Consider the following 18286-nt stretch of genomic DNA (forward strand, 5'->3'; position numbering starts at 1 on the left):
AGCCATCGTAAAACCCTACCCCAGCCTTTCACTTTACCTAAGTTTTAGGTAAAGTAGACGCAGGAGCTTTCCTCAAAAGGATCCAGCCGTTCCCCTTCTTTTCTCCAAGGATTGACGAGTTTCAAAAGCTTTCAAAATTCTGTTTAAAAATTTTCAAATGTTTTCCAAAAGCTTAGGTGAAAAGATTCAAAATTGCCGATTTTTTTGGATGAAAGCCTTCCGGATCTTTAAAAAGAGGCCTTCGATCACCAAAAAAGGAGCTTGGAATGCCGATTTCTTTTTTCCCTAGCAAGCCTCTCTGAACCCTTCTGCATCTTCCCCTTTTCACTATCTTTTTTTTCAGCAAGGGTTAAAAGAACCCTTCATTCTCCTGCGTTGGGGATAGTCGGCTTCTTCTATCAGTTAGCAAAAGGAAGGCTCAATGGGGTAACCAAAGAACGTGCGGCCCTCCTTCCCCCTTTTGAAGCCTGACTCACCTCTGAAGGAAACGCCTACAACAACCTCCTCTTTGCCAAGGTAAAGACTTCTCTTTTCACTTTATCCTGAACCTACAGGAAGCCGATATCTGTTTCAGGCCGTATGTGTGGTAAATCCATCTCAAACGGCTGATGAGATTTACATGGTGGTTTAGTCAATATGTCAAGAACTGATAATGTCTCTTAATGGCATTCTCAATCCAGTTGAAAAACCTGGGTTTAACAATTCCTCTGAATCACATGTTTTAATGGAATCATCATCTTCTACATGATGCTTATTTGACTTGCTTTGGTCCCAACTTGCAGCTTTCAGACCTATGTTTTCCCTATCACTTTTAATACATCCTCAATTTTATCTAAGCCTTTGAAGTCTGTCTTATAAAGGATAAAGACTTTATACATGTTTCCTGTGTAGTGAATTAAGCTTAGTCGAGTCCTCTATTCAGGCATGACCCCTTTTTGTCATAAGTTTTTTTTTGTTACCTGATGTATTCACCATTCTCTTACACTTGTTTTTTTTAGTAAGTAACGGTTGTTCAGTCTTCCTGTATTTCACTGGTTTCTGCATAGTTAAAAAAAAAAACTTTGAGAAAAGTGATTTCATGCCCTTACCTAAATCGATTGTCCATGAGGACACATCGTATATTGATAAGTGCTCTTAACCAAGGCACTACAGTCGAATCCATTCGCTAAATTTTTTTTCCTGTTTTTCTTTCTGTTCTTCTCTGTCGCCTTCCCTTTCTTTTTTTTTTCTAATTCCTTGATCGTGGGTATTGCGATTCCTGCTATGATTTGCCTATCTTTTCCTTTTTTTATGTATTTCGTTCACTTCATGTTGTCATTTTATTCACTTTTAACAACATATATATTGCAGTACAGTTTTAACTTTGATAGTTGCTGCTTACATTTGCCTATGGTTGTTGTTTGCCTTTTGCCTTGGAATAGTTCCATTATAGCAAAATTTGGATCCCCAAATGTCACCAGCGTCTTGGCTATTGATGCTTCCCATTGGGAACCCATCATGTGTCAGTCCTCTGTTAACAAGAGGTTTTGGAATTGTTGTAAGATCACACAAACCTGTTGTAAAAGTATCTAAAGATGTGTGAAGTCCAGGCGCAAGCATACCCCTTTTGTAGGAGCCAAGCTGTCTTGAGAAACTGGCCAATAAATCTATTACATGGCCTGAAATACATTACAAAGCATGATATTTTGGTCACCTAGTTCAGAAATTAAAATTAGGGTATCGGTCTTATGACTGATGGTCGGCTACATCTGTTGCATCCAAGACAATTTTAATTCCTTTGAAGTGGTCCTGTTGTATGATAGATCAGCTACATTTGAAGATGACCACCACTTTGCTTTGCTGTAATGTCCAGATTTGACCTTTTAACCTGTGAACAGGGTTAATTGGTGAGAGCTGATCGGTCATCCAATTAAGATGACAGTTTGCTTATCCCAGCCAGTAATATGTGACTGTCTTTTCTTTAAGTTTTCCTTTGACACAACAGGTGTTTCTTCATGGGTTCTGTACTTAGCATTGAGCACACCATATCCTAACATTCGTGATGTCTCTCACCTTCATATTTGTTGTACAGCATGCATCTTGTAGTTGATCTCTGATCTTAAGCAGTTCATTAGTTATGCCCAGTGTATCTTTTGTAGATGTTTATGTGTATCCCATACTCTGAAATATTTCCTGCATATCAAGTACTAATGGTTACGTTTGCTGCTGTAGAGTAATATTGTTGTCACTTAAACATTCCATTAAAAAAACACCCAACATGGTTATACGTTGGTACCCTCTATAGCCCATTTGTATGACCCTAGTTATCCATACTCCAACATATAGTTATACAGGGCATATATACCTCACATATGTAAATCGGCTCATTAGGCCTATTCTCAATTACGAGAATATCCAAGTGTTCATGTGCACTTTCTTTCATATATGTATTTAGAAGGATGTCATCATAGGCTTTTAGGTAGATATAATTTTCGTGTATATTCCAATATAAATATTTTTTTTCTTTCTTTCATTTAATGTGAACTTAAGTGTTTAAGTCCATAGTCCTCCTTTTAGTTTTGGCATGACCTCCGGATGTCTCCATATCTACACCGGACCAAAATTTTCTTTTGATATTATATTTTCATATGTACATTTCTATTGTGATCCGAGGTACAATTATCAATGTACTGATCTTAATGCAGGATTTTCAATCTCTCTTGACATGCCATATTTCTGGCATTAATCCATTTTTGCAGGCAAAACCTGGAGGATGCTGACTATTTTTACGTTTCGTATTTTTCATTTATTTTGATTTATGTCAGAGATGTAATAATCAAGCTTGGAATGATATTTACTTTTACTGCTTAGATTAGGATGCATCTCATGTAGTTTGATTTCTGCGATATCCTGATTCTATGATTCATATATCTCATTTTGCAAAATCACCATGGATGTACACGAATGGCACGTGCACCAACTCTTAGAGAGTTGACGAACTTGGTGGAGTCCATATTTACGGCCCTAGTCGGAATATGGACGAGACCCAGGTTCATCATCTTTCTACCAGTCACATTGGGCCTACACTCTTAGGCTATCTTCAAAATGCACATTATATTTCCGATTTTTCAAAATATTGTGAATTAACTCAAATAAACTCCGAACATATTCATGGCCACAGTCAGAATATGTGAAGGATTTATTTTGACTTAATACACATTTTTTTCAACAAATCTCTCAGAAAATCTTTTCAAAGTGCATCCATTCATTCATATCATTTGCATCATGAAATCATTGTTTTTTCTCATGATTTTCTCAAGGAAATCGATTTCTCAAGAATCTCTAAAAATTTTCAAAGTTGGATTTTTCAAGTCAAGTTTTCCACGATTTTCCCTGGAAAATGTTATTTTCTTAAGAGTCATTTTCAAAAGGAGTTTTCTCATCTTTCCCAAGAATCAAAATCGATTTTCAAATATTTCAAAGACAATATTCTTAGGATTTCAATTTCCCAAGTTTTGAATTTCCCTCTCCAAAGAGTTTTCCTATAAATTTTCCATCATTTTCCTAGGGAAATTCTCAAAATTCGAGTTTTCCTGACAAATATTTTCCTTTTCAAATATTCACCTTTTCTCAAGAATCCTCTCCATTTTCTCAGGATTTTCACTCATTTATGATTTTCCCAAAACTTCATAAATTTTCTCAAGATTTCAAACCCCTTTCATCTGAGTTTCGTGAGAGATTGACTTCCACCTTTTTCCTGAGAAATGCTTTTCAACTTCAAATGTTTTCTAAGCATACATCATACTTTTCCAAATTACATTTTTACAAAATCTCATAGCACATGCCTGAATTCTCTATGCATTTAGGATAGAACACAATTTCGATAATTTTACTAAGTCAAGTACAATTTTGGTCCTTGGTTCGATTACCCCTGTTAAAGGTGGCAGGAACGGTCGAACCTCGTACTGACAGGTCAAGCCCCATCCCATGGATTTTCCCGCTATTTTCAAAACGGATGCGAGTATTTCAAAACAATTTCCAAAATCCAGTCAAGTTTGACTCGCGAAAGCATTTTCCTCTCTCTCCCACAAGGGAAGGGAAGACGGAAGAATTTTTGTGACGATAACAGGTTTGGCGACCGTGATGGGAACTGTCCTTGTCTGATCAAAAGTGTGTTTGACTTAGTTCAATCATCGAAACTATGTTCTCAAAATGTCAGCTCTTTACTTTCTAATATCATGCGAACCTAGGAGCCTAGATTTTGACCTAGCTGACATTGACTACATATAGACTAAGCATGGTTTGGTAGAACCAGATTGAGGAGATATTTTCATGCTCACATGGACTTAGGTCTAAATACAACTCTCCTTAATTTAGGATCTGAATGCAAACAATGTATGCTTCTTAAAAAGTTTTCAAAAATCTATCGCTTTTAGGTCTTAGAGCCCTCTATTTCTTGCATGTGATCATTTTTTCAAACCTCTCTTACCTATCATTACCCGGTCTTCACGTTGCTGAGCTCTCTTCCAGAACCCTAGTTCGGGACAAAGCCTCACAACTGGGCCACTTATTTGGGTTAACGCCCCCCTACCACGTACCACAGGCCATAGTCTGAAGTATATCGGTAGGTGCTCAAGGATGTTGGAAAACCTTACCTTAGAACCAGAGTTGAAATTATATGCCACATACCTCAGATTTCGGTTCGGGTAAATCGGCATAACTGGATTGGACAAAGATGATCTGAACTTAGAGTAAAGATTAGGGTCCTACAGCTGTTTTCAAAATGATGCATCTAGAGTCAGCCTTTTAGGGAGTGTTGTATGTACATAAATGTTTGTGCATGATGTGATTGATTGTATGTTACCTTTATTCCTCCCATATTTTCCCCAAAATTATTTTCAAATATCCATATTCTCATCTTTTCCCTTTATTTTCTCAAATTCTGGATGACTTTTCAAAATACCCAATTTCTTTCAAAACTTCAGGTGATCTTTCATTCTCCCGTTCTACTGGATCTTGAATTTCCAGCTGCATTTTATATCCTACCTGCGATTTTTAAAACTTCCTACATTTTTCTAAGTTTGATTCCGAGTCTTTCTTTGTTTTCAGTCTGATGACATTCAGTCAAGTCGTTCCTATCTTTCCTGAAGGTCACATCTCCTACGAGGTGCGACAAGGTCGTCCTGAACATCGAGCCCTTAGCACCGGAACTTTCATTCCCCGGTGGTATTATTCATGGCTCAAAAGCTTTTTTCGAATGTTCCCGAACCATTTAAGCGAGTGCGGATTAAAATTGGCATCAGCAGTTGGAAAGCAGACCATCAATGGCAACCTGATCCATGCAATGGCAGAGCAATGGAATCCACGAACCTGCACTTTCTGGTTCCCATAGGGAGAGATGACCATTTTAATGGATGAATTTTCAGAAATTATGGGATTACCAGAACCAGCCGGTCAACCAGGAGATCCATTAGAGCATAAATTCCTGATCAATGTCAAGGGTTTGGACCCCCGAGACTCATTAGCTCGTATGACAGGCCGTCGATCTTGGCCCCTGATTCAGTTGGACGGAAATGAATATGTCAACCTGCTCGAGTTGTACCGTCAATACGGGACCTTCGTTGAAGTCAGCTCGCTATCAAGAACAGGTAGAGAAAGGATTCAGAATGCAATGGTCTTGCACACTGTAGGATTAGCCCTCTTCCCAGACGTACAAAACTACATGGATATCAGAATAATTCAGCTTATGAGAAGGTGGGGAAGTCGACAAACCAACCGTCTCTCCATAGCCATGGAAGCTCTCACTTTCCTATATCGAGGTTTGACCCGTTTCTCACTTGGAGAATCCATCCTAGTTGAAGGATGCATCTATGCACTTCAATCCTGGTTCTTCCAGCATGTTTCAGCCCGAGCGAGCTCTTTCAGATACAATGGTCAAGAACTTCTTTCAGTGGCACAGTACCGGTCCATGAGCGACATCATTCAAGAAGATGACATAGTCTGGGATTACTTTGATCGACAATTGTCCCCTCCTCGATATACATATGCTTATGAAAAATGGTTCAAATTACTGGGACCATTCTTCTGCACTTATTACCAACCGGAGCGGTGTGTTCGGCAGTTCTCCCAGAAGCAGCAGTACATCGAAGCCCGATTACTATCAGGAGTTATGGCAGAATTCGATCTCACTTCCGCACAATGGTCTGGGGCATATCATTCTGCCCGCCACGGTTGAGATTCTTTTGTTTCTCTTAAAATCTTCCCTGGTCCTAGAGTGTCTGCCGACTATCATGAATGGTGGCAAATTGTTTGTCCTCCACCTCTTTGTCAAGATCAATAAAAGTTCAATTTTCTCATTCCAATAAAATTTTCTCTCTCTATTGTGGTTTGACGACCTCGCCTAGGTAACAAGGCATATTTTCGTTGTTTATTTCTCTTGCAAAAAGAATGACAACACAATTGTTGTGATTCCCACGATGACTTAGTCCCTAGTAATGGGATATCTTTTTCAAATTGTCTACCATATTTTCAACAAATATTTCTTCCAAAAACCAATTCCTTCAGAATCTAATCAGATCTTTGCCCTGCAGAGAACATCTATAACATTTGATGGTTTGGACAAGATCAGGCAAAAGAACAATGGCATCTCAGTACTCGTCAGCTTCAGAAGAAGAGATGGGCTCCCCGCGATCTAAGAGGAGTCAAGATCAGCAACAAGAGGATGATGGCATAGACCTTCAAATGTATGCCATGTTCCGAAAAATGATGAATAAGATGATGAATGAGCAGCCCGGGACCAGCTCAGAAAGGAATCCATTTAGAGAAAAGTTCCACGACCACAAGGATAAGAAGGCTCCAAAGAAGTAAGTCCAACTGGAAGAGATCTCAGACGGATCAGACTCAATTGAAGACACCGATGAAGAATATGAGGTGTCGCCGACATTTCAGAAACGGGGCCAAGAACAAAGGAAAAGCCGCAAATCAAAGAGTCAGGTCACAGAAGAGCCCCTGCAAGCACAGTTCAGGAAAATGACCCGAGTGGTTAAAGATCTACAAGCACACGACAAGGGCAAGAAAGTCTTCACCAGTGAGGACTTTTATGATGGCTTAAAAAGGGATGATGATCTCGAGAACCTTTCTCGTAAATTTATCAAGTTTGATGGTTCTCGCGACCCAAAAGCTCATCTCGCCACATTCTTTGTTGAGTGCTTGAGGTTCAAGAGAGATAACATGGCACTATTTCTATGCTTTCCCCGCAGCTTGGACGGAGTTGCAGCTAAGTGGTATGCTGAGCATATCAACCCCATCGAGCTCAAGGAGTTTGATAAAGTTGTAAACTTGTTTATTGAACGCTTCTTGTTTAACACAAAGGCACTTCCTACACTAAGCCATCTCTGCAATTTGAGGCAGAACGAGAATGAGAAATCACAAGATTTCATTTACAGATGGAGGTCAGCCTGCAACAAAATAAGAGATCCTATTTCAGAAAGGCATGCCCTATCATTGATCATCAACAACGTTTCGCAACCATTAAGAGGATTAATCTCTACTGCACCATCCCGTACTTTCATTTAGCTAACTGAACGAGTCGAATGACTCAAGCTGAGTGTGGAGAATGGAGTCTACGAAGGCTTCACTTTTTTCAAAAACAACCCTCAAGGTGAGCAGAAGAAGAAAGCTCACTTCACCTATTCTGCCAACAACAACAACACTCGAAATCAGTATAAAGGGCAGAAGAAAGATTATTGCTACGGTGCAGGCAATGTAAACAACAAAGGAGATCAGAAAGGAAAGCCTGCTCCTCAATACAAAAAACCTCTTCAGCAAGATCAAGGGCCAAAACTGCGTGAAAAAGCCAAACATGAAGGATGGAGCTATGACCGAAAGTTCACACCTTTAGACCAATCACTCAAAGATGTGCTCGAGTATATGTTGTCGAAGGAAATGGTCAAGTTGCCTAGACTGACTGATCCCCCTATGCCCATGGGGAAGTGGAAAGATCAATTCTGCAAGTTCCACAGGACAGTGGGACACAACACTGAGAACTGTTTTGTTCTCAAGAACATCGTGCAAGATCTTATTGACAAGAATCTGTTGGTGGAAGGAGAAGAAGAAGAGAAAATGGACATTCTAAATCAGCCCTTTCCTTCACACACTACAGCAATGATATCTGAACAACCATTCTTACCTCATGAACACATCAAGCCATGTTCTGTTCAAGATATCCAAGTTCAACATCAGGTGTCAGTGCTACGGCAAGTAGCTCCAGCTTCTAAGAAGATGGACCTAATCTCAACATTCGGCAAGATGAAAGTTTCTGAAGCACCTACAAAGTCATCCCTCAAGTCAAAGGGAATTCCTGATTTCCTTAATCAAATCATCAAACCCAAGCCAGAAAATTCAAGTCAGAAGCCTCTGACCGCTTTGTCCAATGTTTCTATTTTGGACTTAACCAAGAATTCCCGCAAGCACCGACAAGTGATGTATGATCTACTCAGAAAGATTAAAGTGAAGCTCAGTACCACTTTTGAAGACATGGCACAAATTGTGAATTCAGCCATGACCAATGCGCCGATCACTTTCTCAGATGAGGACCTTCCAAAGCCTCATTCCTTTCATAATAATGCTTTGTACATTGTCGTTCGAGTCAGAGGAATGATGGTACCACATGTGCTAGTTGATGGAGGCAGTAGCCTCAACATATGTCCTGAAATGACAGCAAAAGCATTAGGGATCAAGGACGAAGAATATATTCCAGATCCTATCACCATCTACGGATTTGACAACCATGGTCAAACGACAAAAGGCAAGATATTCCTGGAAGTGTTCATCAACTATTCTATGCACTCAGTACTTTTTCATGTGGTCAATGTGCCACCCACCTACAATATGTTGCTCATAAGAACATGAATTCATAATGCTAATGCAGTGCCTTCCACTCTCCATCAATGCGTGAAATGGTCAAAAGGTAGAATGATTACAACAGTACTAGGAGAAGACCCAGAAGAAAGGCTCCCGCAGCCCATGATCCCTCGACCATCATTCGCTGCAGATATCCCCAGCATCAGAGAGAGCGAAGAAATCAATCTTGGAGAAAATCGAGAAATACTCCAGACAACATCAGAATTGGCTCTACACACTGTAGCCATGACCCGATGGAGAGGTCCTGAATTCTTCAAGATTGGAGGTCGGATCAACTACAGCGCCATCAAAGATCTTCCGTTGTTCCCACAATTCATGAAAGCAAGAAAGGGATTTGATTTACTCCTGAAGCATGGTTATCAACCCTTCAAAGGACTGGGCAAAAATGAAGATGGCTGCATAGAGCCAATGATCCAAAAGCATCGTCCCCACAGAGCAGGACTAGGGTTCTCCGGCGGAAGCTCACCAAAGAAGATTGTTTTTGTCAAAGGAGCACATTGAAGACCATTTGTTATTGTCTTTCTATTCTTTCTCAAATAAATGTCTCATTCTATCAATGTCTTTGATCAATAAAATTTTGAGTTTCTTTGTCTATCTAGATGCCATCTGTCTCCTTCCCGTCTATCTCTTCATGTTATAATTTTAACGTCATTTTATGCATAGTTCTCTTCAAATGATTGCTTGACTTATGATGGGCGATTTTATCTGAATCAAGTTTCTCATCCAAAATTTCAGAATGACTTCTCGGACAATCAAGAAGCTCGTTCTCAATCCCAAGGCTTTTCAGAAGTTGGCAGCAATTCACAGAGTCAAAGCAAACACAAAAGATGACAAGATTGCAAAGCAGTCAGATGATTGTGCAGAATATGATCAGTCTCTTCAGGAATTACCAAACTTCGCCTCAGTTCAGAAGCAAGATGAACCATCTGTTCTAGTACAAGATCCAACTAAAGATGTCAATATCGGTCAGAAGACAATCCCAAAATTCTGCAGATCGGAACCAGTCTGAGTCCGGAAGAAAAGGAAAGGCTTACAAATTTCCTCAGGCAACATGAAGAAGTGTTCGCATGGACATATGAAGATATGCCAGGTCTAGACCCAAAATTGGTCGAACACCGCCTCGTTTTGAAGCCAGATGCTAAGCCAGTTAAGCAGAAATTGAGAAAAATGGATCCCCGAATAGAACAACAAGTCAAAGAAGGACTCGAAGATCTGCTCAAAGCAGGATTTATCCGAACTATTGACTACCCATATTGGTTAGCCAATATTGTCGTTGTTCCAAAGAAAAGCGGCAAAGTGAGAATTTGCATAGACTTCAGAGACCTCAATAAAGCAACTCCAAAAGATGATTATCCGCTTCCAAACATCGATCCTCTAATCGACAGCACGGCAGGACATGCCATGTTCTCTTTTATGGATGGATATTCTGGCTATAATCAGATTAAGTTGGCCTCCCGCGACCAATCAAAAACTTCCTTCACTACGCCTTGGGGCACTTTTTGCTATACAGTTATGCCTTTTGGACTCAAGAATGCTGGAGCAACGTACCAAAGAGCAATGGCTGTTATATTTCATGATCAGATGCGCAAAATCATGGATGCGTATGTTGACGATATCCTCATGAAATCCAAAGAGGGAGAAGATCACCTCGAATCTCTTGATCAAGTTTTCAAACGACTCATTCTCTATAAGTTGAGGCTTAACCCTCAAAAGTGTATTTTTGGAGTCAAATCAGGCAAACTGTTGGGCTTTCTGGTCAGCATAAAGGGAATTGAACTTGACCCAGCCAAAGCAAAAGCTATCATTGATATGCCACCCCCGAAAAATCTCAAAGAATTGTGTAGCCTTTAGGGACGTATGCAATCAATCCGGCGATTTATTTTCAACTTGGCAATGGGATGTGAACCTTTCAATCACTTGCTCAGAAAAGGAGTGAAGTTCGAATGGGGACCAAAGTGTCAACAATCATTCGATTGGATCAAGAAGTATCTTCTCAATCCTCCAATCCTGAAGTCGCCAGAATTGGGAAAACCCCTTTTATTATACATCTCAGTCAATCAAGTCGCATGTGGCGGATTCTTGGCGCAATACAAAAAAGGCAGCTTAATAGAGCACGCCATTTATTATGTGAGTAAGACTTTCATAGACTATGAAAAGAAATACTCCCAAATAGAGAAGACCTGCCTAGCTCTGGTATGGATATGTCAGAAGCTAAGACACTACTTGCTGGCATCTGAAGTCAAAATCTTGTCCAAACTCAATCCTCTCAAGTACATCTTAGAGCAACCTTTCCTCAGCGGACGAGTTGCCAAATGGCAAGTCTTACTGATGCAGTATGACTTAGAGTATGTCTCACAGCAATCAATCAAAGGCCAAGCAATTGTTGATCAATTGGAAGATTTTTCTCTGGCAGAAGAGGTGAAAGCCGAAGATGATTTCCCGGATGAGCAAATTTGCAATATCCAGCAGTACCCAATTTGGAATTTATTTTTTGATGGTTCTAAGAACCTGGCCGGAATAGGCATTGGGATCTTGTTAATCACTCCTGAGAAGGAGATGATTCAATTTTCTCTCAAGTTAGATTTTCAATGTACCCACAACATGGCCAATTATGAAGCCCTGATTCAAGGTCTAAAGATCCTACTAGACTTCAATGTTAAGAGAGTGCATGCCTACGACGACTCATTGCTCGTTGTCAATCAAGTCTGAGCCGAATGGCAAGTCAAAGATCAGAAGCTATTTCCTTATCAGAAGATCATTTCAGCTCTTGTCAACAAGTTTGAAGAATTTCAACTCTTTCATATCAAGAGAGATTTCAATCAAGTGGTTGATAGCCTAGCCAACATAGACTCCATTATGGCATTCAAAAATGGAGAATCTTGTCGCTCATTTGAAATTGGCAGACTTGACTAACCTGCCTTCCTTCCAACAGAACATGTAAACCAGGCTGAGCAAAAGAAGAAGCCTTGGTATTACAATATCAAAACTTTCATAGAAACCAGTGAATTTCCCCCAGAACTCTTGAAGAAAGAGCAACAAGCAATCCAGCGTATGTCTACTCGATATTTCATTCTGGCCAATGTCCTCTATCGTCGTGGATTTAGTTTAGAGTATTCCAGATGCTTAGACAAAGACGAGGCCAAAGAAGTCGTGCGAGAAGCACACGAAGGCATTTGTGGTGGCCACGTCGGCTACCAAACCCTTGTCAAGCAGATCATCAGAGCAAGTTACTATTGAAAGACTATGCAACAAGACTGTTACTATTTTGTGAAGAAGTGTGTTCAATGTCAGATACATGCACCTTCTATTCATGCTCCCGCAACATATCTCCAATCTGTTGTCTCTCCATGGCCGTTCTCCATGTGGGCCTTCGATGTCGTAAGACCCATCACTCCCTCTGCTTCAAATGGTCACAAATACTTCCTTGCCACAACAGAATATTTCACCAAGTGGGTAGAAGGCCGACACGTGGTCTTTTTTATTCACAAGAGCATCCTTTGCCGTTTCGGCATCCTGCACGACATCGTGTCAGATAATGGCAGTCATTTCAAAAATGAAAGAATGAAGACTTTCTGCTCAAAATTCAAAATCTATCACCAATTTTCCGCTCCCTATTATCCTCAAGGGAATAGTCAGGCAGAAGCTACCAACAAGATTTTAATTTGTATCTTGGAGCGAACTGTCAGGCCGTGACTGACATGAGAAGATCCACGATGCACTATGGGCCTACTGGACCACCATTCACACTCCAACGAATGCTACTCCATCAGAGCTGGTCTATGGAGCAAAAGTAGTATTGTCGCTACATGCTCAGAAGCCCGCTTTGAAATTTGCTTCACTCCTGCAATTACCTCTTAATCAATACCAGCAACAGTGACTAGCACAACTATACTTGCTCGATAAGAGAAGATTAAAAGCAGCAGAGCATGCTCAATCCTATCGGTAGAGAGTAGCCAGGCAATATGTGAAGTCTGTCATCGAAAGAAGATTCAAAGTCAATGATTTAGTACTTCGATCCACAACTTATCTCAAACATCATCCTGGCGGTAAATGGTCGCCAAATTGGGAAGGTCCATATGTCTTCAAAGAAGCATTACCCCGCAACTCATATCGGCTCATCAATGCCGATAGGGTAGAATTACCAGATGCCATTAATGCTCGACACTTGAAAAAGTTCTTTACATGAAACATTTAGTCTCCTCTTGTAATCCTCCTATTTTCTTCAAATAATGATCAAACTTTCTTTCCCAGTTACACTGAGGCATTTTAAAATTTTAGTTTGTATGCAGGCAGGAAAAAAGATCCTCATTGCATGCACTTGTGCATTCATGAGCATCGATTTGCATTCATTCGCATTCAACTGCATTAATAACAATCTGGTCAATATTGGGATTTCAACAAACAGTCCCATCACAACTCCTAATTGTTATTCAAAATCGAAAAACAATCATTAATACTGAACCAAAATCCAGTGCTTGAACTGGTATTATTTCAAAATCTAGTGCTCAAACTGGTATTATTTCAAAATCCAGTGCTCGAACTGGCATTATTTCAAAATCCAATTTTCATGTTGGTCTATATTCTCTTTGAAAAACCGAGTTTCGACTTGGGTTTTCCCTTCAAATTATTTTCCTTTGTTGATCCAAGTTCCGACTCGTGATCTCTGTACCTTATGCGAGCTCTGATTCGAGCTCTTCATTTTCTTTGTTGATCCGAGTTCCGACTCGTGATCTCATTACCTTATTCGAGCTCTGATTCGAGCTCTTCATTTTCTTTGTTGATTCGAGTTCCGACTCGAGATCTCTTTATTTATTCGAGCCCTAACTCGAGCTCTTCATTTTCTTTTGTTGATTCGGGTTTTGAATCATGAACTCTTTACTTTATTCGAGCTCTGACTCGAACTCATTATTCTCCTTTGTTGATCCAAGTCATTTCGATCCTCAGGGTCTGTCAATTTCTCAAATTTGACCTTTTACCGACCAATTTCCAATTTAAATCTTTGGATCATGCAATTCTCAATTTCGACCTTCGGGTCACACAATTTTGACCTTCGAGTCACTCAATTCTCAATTTTGACCTTCGGGTCACACAATTTGGACCTTCAGGTCAACCAATTCTCAATTTCGACCGTCAGGTCATCCAATTTCGACCTCCGGGTCATTCAAACAATCAAATTTCCAATTTCCAATTTCCAATTTTCAATTTTGACCTGCAGGTCAATCAATCTCAATATACAATTTCAATCATTTTCTCTTGCAAGAGACCCTTTTTAGGGAGAGTTCAAGAAAGCTCGCTTTTTTCGCATGCTATCCAATTCGTTCACTTAGCCCCTTTTTAGGGAGAGTTTGAAGGAACTCGCGTCTTTGTGAACTGTTTGCAAAACAATTTCCAATTTCACACAAGGAACCCTATTCATAGGGAGAGGCTCGACGGAGACTCACTTTTCTTGTGCCCCCCCCAATTTTCCTACTAGGCCATTTTTGTCATGAAGGACCCTCCTTTTAGGGAGAGTGTGATGGACTCGTTCCTTTCATGACCCATTTTCATAAGAGAAGCCTAATATTAGGGAGCTTTGATGAAAGCTTAATTTCTCTTCAAAAGTTCGTTTTGCAAACACCTCCTCTTCAGGGAAGAGAGGAGTATTTCCCATTTCTCATTCAGGTAAGGGCTAAGCCTGAGTCTCTCTTTTTGGGGAAAAAGAGAGGAGAATTTTCGTCATGGATGTGTTGAGCTGGACTTCAAATGCTCTCTTTCACCAAGGATTTCAAGAATATGTTGTGAATTTGTCAATCAAATTACTTGTTGATTTTAAAATCTTTATTGCATAAATCTTCACCTCAGTTTACCTTCAGCATTACTTACAAAAGAGTGAAGCTTTTGCAAAAAGAGATTCAAAATCCAAACTCTTTCTAGCGGCCAACCAAAAGGATGAAGGAAAAATCCTCGACATGGACAGAAAAGAAGATTCAATGTTATTGTAAAGCCACAAATGATTGATATTGATCGCAGTTATGGCACATCTCTAAAGATTATTCTTGTAAAGACGACGCAGTGGAAATATCTTGAGCACTAAAAAAAGAGAGAATTCATCAAAACCCTGTCTCCTCAAAATCCCTTAAGCTGCAATTAAATATCTGCAAAAGGGATCTCTCAATTGTCGTCAAGATGAAGGCGAATTAAGTGAGTAGACCCCCGGGGCCAAAGAAGACTTGAAACATCTCCGAGATGAAGGAGTTTGTGACGGATCCTTCCAGGGAAAGTCCAAAGCACTATCGAGATGAAGGCAGATGCGATGAACCTCCCGACAATCCCTATAAGATATTTAATTTCAGATATCATCCAAAGATCTCTAGCCCATGAGCCAACATCGTCGAAGAAGGATCAAAACATCTCCAAGTTGAAGGAGCTTGTGACGTACCCTTCCCAAAAAAGAGCAAGAGAGGAAAAAGAAAGAGAAAAAAAGTCGGAACATCTCCAAAATGAAGGAGGATGTAGCCAAAACCCAAGAGAGCCAAAAGAGCGCAGAAAGATTATCATAAGAAAAGCTCCCAGGATATCAAACTGCCAAATCTATCAAGAATCTTCTTTAAACTTATGAAATTCTATTATCAATACTCTTTCATCAATTGCTTTCATAATATCCAATTCTCTCTTTTCTGTTCATATCAAGGAAATTGATAGCTTCCTTGAAGAAGGTCAATTGCAAGCAATTTGGATTTCAAATCTCGATTCTACGAAGTCAATCTCGTTGGGAGGTAATGCTTCAAGTATAAAAGGAGGGATATTTTTGCAAAAATATGCATTATTTTCAAATACTTTGAACCAACAACAAAATTCTCAATGTTTTGACAATACTGCCTAGCTATCCTGACGTGAAGTGAGAGCTTGATGCCCGTCTTTGATACATCCAAACACCAATTTTAAATCCCTCTCGAGGAATTGATTCCTTCCCTTCTTTGAGAGAGTGAGCTCTTATATTTGCACACTTCCCTGTGTCCCCACTGTCCAACCATAGACAGTCCCATTTCGGTTCGAGGTCGAACCACCAATTATTTTCTCGCAAAAGGCAATTTCAAAAGCTATTTAGTCTCAGCAATGAGACGCCCAAGATCAACCCCTTTTCAAGCTTTAGGGACTTCATTTTCCTTCCTTTTGCAAAAATCCCTATCGAATTTATTGTGCAAAATTTGAAAGGTTCCATCATGGTCTCTTCTTTCGAGGATTCTGTTCATTTTCTGCCCAATCAGGATAAGGGTACAAACATGAGCCTCATTTGATGAGGTATTTCATTTTCCGCCCAATCAGGATAAGGGTACAAACCTGAGACTCATTTGATGAGGTATTTCATTTTCCGCCCAATCAGGATAAGGGTACAAACCTGAGCCTCATTTGATGAGGTATTTCATTTTCCGCCCAATCAGGATAAGGGTACAAACCTGAGCCTCCTTTGATGAGGTATTTCATTTTCCGCCCAATCAGGATAAGGGTATAAACTTGAGCCTCCTTTGATGAGGTATTCTATTTTCCGCCCAATCAGGATAAGGGTACAAACCCGAGCCTCATTTGATGAGGTATTTCATTTTCTGCCCGACAGGATAAGGGTACAAACCTGAGCCTCCTTTGATGAGGTATTTCATTTTCTGCCCAATCAGGATAAGGGTACAAACCTGAGCCTCCTTTGATGATGTATTTCATTTTCTGCCCAATCAGGATAAGGGTACAAACCTGAGCCTCCTTTGATGAGGTATTCCATTTTCCGCCCAATCAGGATAAGGGTACAAACTTGAGCCTCCTTTGATGAGGTATTCCATTTTCCGCCCAATCAGGATAAGGGTACAAACCTGAGCCTCCTTTGATGAGGTATTCCATTCTCTGCCCAATCAGGATAAGGGTACAAACCTGAGCCTCCTTTGATGAGGTATTTCATTCTCTGCCTAATCAGGATAAGTGTACAAACTTGAGCCTCCTTTGATGAGGTATTTCATTTTTTGCCCAATCAGGATAAGGGTACAAACCTGAGCCTCCTTTGATGAGGTATTTCATTTTCCGCCCAATCAGGATAAGGGTACAAACCTGAGCCTCCTTTGATGAGGTATTTCATTTTCCGCCCAATCAGGATAAGGGTACAAACTTGAGCCTCCTTTGATGAGGTATTCTATTTTCCGCCCAATCAGGATAAGGGTACAAACCCGAGCCTCATTTGATGAGGTATTTCATTTTCTGCCCAACAGGATAAGGGTACAAACCTGAGCCTCCTTTGATGAGGTATTTCATTTTCTGCCCAATCAGGATAAGGGTACAAACCTGAGCCTCCTTTGATGATGTATTTCATTTTCTGCCCAATCAGGATAAGGGTACAAACCTGAGCCTCCTTTGATGAGGTATTCCATTTTCCGCCCAATCAGGATAAGGGTACAAACTTGAGCCTCCTTTGATGAGGTATTCCATTTTCCGCCCAATCAGGATAAGGGTACAAACCTGAGCCTCCTTTGATGAGGTATTCCATTCTCTGCCCAATCAGGATAAGGGTACAAACCTGAGCCTCCTTTGATGAGGTATTTCATTCTCTGCCTAATCAGGATAAGTGTACAAACTTGAGCCTCCTTTGATGAGGTATTTCATTTTTTGCCCAATCAGGATAAGGGTACAAACCTGAGCCTCCTTTGATGAGGTATTTCATTTTCCGCCCAATCAGGATAAGGGTACAAACCTGAGCCTCCTTTGATGAGGTATTCTATTCTCCGCTCAAACAGGATAAGGGTACAAACCTAAGCCTCCTTTGATGAGGTATTCCATTCTCCGCCCAATCAGGATAAGGGTACAAACCTGAGCCTCATTTGATGAGGCATTTCATTTTCCGCCCAATCAGGATAAGGGTACAAACCTGAGCCTCCTTTGATAAGGTATTTCATTTTCCGCCCAATCAGGATAAGGGTACAAACCTGAACCTCCTTTGATTTGGTATTCCATTTTCAGCCCAATCAGGATAAGGGTACAAACCTGAGCCTCCTTTGATGAGGTATTGTAAACACCCCAAATTTTCACCCTCATCCAGTGTTTGTCCATTTCATAAGTCATTACAGATCATTGCATGTCATTGCATGTATTCTGCATAGCATTGCATGTCATTGCATCTCATTTTCGAGATCCAGCACTCCTATTTCAAAACATTCAATCCAGATTTGAATTTTAAAGCTTTATTTCAAAATCAATTTCAAAACCTGGGTTTTTATTCAATACTCTGTCATTTTCCAACCCCAGGACTTTATATTTCGAAATATTTTCTCAGAAAACAATCTGGATTCATTTCAAATTCAAATTTTAATCGATTTCAATTCACAGATGAGACCCATTGAGGTGGTGTCGCTTTTGAATTCCTCTATTC

The sequence above is a fragment of the Nuphar pumila genome, chromosome 16 (genome assembly GCF_984573655.1).
Source record: "Nuphar pumila chromosome 16, dmNupPumi1.hap1.1, whole genome shotgun sequence".
Classification (NCBI taxonomy): Eukaryota; Viridiplantae; Streptophyta; class Magnoliopsida; order Nymphaeales; family Nymphaeaceae; genus Nuphar; species Nuphar pumila.